At 43.1% G+C, this 2,411-nt stretch overlaps 1 pseudogene; it reads right to left on the bottom strand.

Moving 5' to 3' along the window:
* Positions 1–971: 971 nt before the first annotated feature.
* On the bottom strand, positions 972–2,069 carry LOC116547980 (annotated as a pseudogene).
* Positions 2,070–2,411: the final 342 nt, after the last annotated feature.

The following is a 2,411-nucleotide window of genomic DNA, read 5'->3' as shown; positions in this document are numbered from 1 at the left end:
AATATTGATATGTTAAATGAATGTATCAGAGAATCTTATATTTATGGCATCAGGTTATACAGATCTATTCAAAACCATTTTTGTCAAAGTTTAAACACTGGAACAAAAGTCAACTTTTTCCAAATGAGATACAAAATGACTCTTGCTAATAGTACAAATTTTGTTCCGTGGGTAATAATAAAATTTATTTTTATTTTAGATTCAGGGAGCACATGGGCAGGTTTGTTAGCTGGGTACACTGTGCGCTGCTGAGGTGTGGGGCACGGATGATCCCATCGCCCAGGTAGCAAGCAGAGCACCCAGTAGGCAGTTTTCAGCTCTCACTCCCACCCTCCCTTCCCAGTGTCTATTGTTCACTTACGTCCTTGGGTTTTACTGTGTCCAAGATTTTTTTCTTTACATGAAACCATTGAAAACAAAATAATGTCATGCTTATAGGTTACTTTGTACATTTATCATTCTATTACTACATGTCTTAAGTAATTAAGTAGCATATTAAGGACATAAACCAAGTCATTATCTCATACCAAAGGACTATTGTTATTCAATCATCTAGCAAATTCATTTTAATGGGTTACATTACAGGGTCGAGGTCAGCCTACAGCTACAAAATAGGTTAATTAAATTTTTTTATATTAGCTTTTAATTTTTTCATTGGAACAGGATTTGGGCGTGGGAATGCTAAATGTAGCAGGCTTCAACAAATTCACAGTTTATCAAAATAAAGTTCTTAAAGAATACGATAGCTATACTTTAACTCTTATAGTACAAACCCTCATATTAATTGATGGTCACAGAAAAATACTGTAATGATTTAAAGTTTTAAAATACATCAATGATGCAAGTCTCAAACAAAATGTAGCGATCAAAATACTTAATTGTCCTTTCAACAAGTTTTACAAGCACAATCACTCTTCACTGTCTGAGCAAATCAGTTTTAGTTTCTTCATTGTGCCTTTTAACATGACATTTGTCAGGTTGTTGAATTTATACTGCAACAGTATTTTAGATGTTACCCTCTAGAAATTTCCTCATTCCAGATCTCCAATTCTTGTCTTCTTCCCAAAGCCACACCTGTCTTTTTCTAGCTCAGTGCTTTCCAGGAGTCACCAGTTGACCCTTTGAAACAGGTCTCCTACTTTCCGTGGCTCTTCTGCTTTCTTTTTTTCTTTCTTGCACTTTGAAGAGTTCCTACTCTTCTTTCTTTCTTATTAGGGTCTTGTTGCTGGGTTCCATGTTTCAACTTAGATAAGCAAAGATTCTTGTGAGACCTTTTTCTTGTATCCAAATTAGCTTCGGTTTCCATTTCAACATCATTACCATTGGGTTTCTCTGGATAAGTTATTGTTCTTGTTCTTTTACTTTCTACGCTTTTGCTGCTGCCTTCATTAGAAAGGTGGATGATTTTTCATTTAGCACATAATTCACATAACTCTTCATTTTCTCCATCGTGTGGTTGTAGTTGAAGTGTTGAAAAAACGGAATGAAAGGTATCGTTCTGAGAGATTATCATAAGCAATTTCCTTTTTAAAGACATATAAGAATTTGGATCACCAAATATTCTTTCAAAGACTTCTGTTTCTTTAAAGTTGCCGTTTTCCATACAAACAGCGATGGCCTGAATTTCGATTAAATTCTGTATTTCTTCGTGAAGTTTGTCCTTTTCAATTGAACCCCAGATCATCAGGGCTGATGCCAAGGGTGTCATTCGTTCATCATTTTCAAACTGTGCATCCAGGTTTTTTCCTGCTGCAATTCTTATCAAAACTGACATCTGTGTAAAGCTCTCAATCGATAAGCGGTTGGACCGGGCAGTCCTTGAAGAACAGCCTCAGCGCTGCCGCGGGTCGGGCGGGAGTCCCCAGAGCGGCGAGGAAACGGAGCATCCAGCCGGCACCCACGGCCTGGGCCACAAAGCCGGGTCCTCCTCTGGAGCCCCAGCGGCGCCTGGCGCTGAGCGGCCCCTCCCCGTGTCTCCCCGTTTCTGCCGCGGCAGCCCCCCCATCCGCTCTCGGATTCTGAGCAGCGGAGGGAGGAGTGGGTGAGTCCGGCAGAGACGCCGGGCCGGGCTGGGCATCAGGGGGTGAAGGCGCCTCTGGCAGCCAGGGACCCCACAAGCGGGACGAGCGGGAAGCTCTGCAGCCTGGCGCGTCCCCAAGGGTCCTGTGTCCTCACCCCTCTCCAGCCCTCCAGGAAGACCCTGCAGAAAACCGGAAAGAAGAAACGTTTTCTTCTGCTCCTTCTTTGTTTTCAGCGCTCCGTCTTCCTGTGACAGCAGTGACACGCTACCACTTCTTCCCGGAAGGACGCCTGAGGTGCGATCACGTGCTCCGTCTTCCTGTGACAGCAGTGACACGCGCGCCACTTCTTCCCGGGAAGGACGTCTGAGGCGCGATCACGTGCTCCTTGTT

Source organism: Sapajus apella, unplaced genomic scaffold, assembly GCF_009761245.1.
Source record: "Sapajus apella isolate SASKATOON/1434 unplaced genomic scaffold, GSC_monkey_1.0 scaffold5967, whole genome shotgun sequence".
NCBI lineage: Eukaryota > Metazoa > Chordata > Mammalia > Primates > Cebidae > Sapajus > Sapajus apella.
Note: the sequence above shows the minus strand (reverse complement) of the source record. Positions and strands in the feature narration are given on the sequence as shown.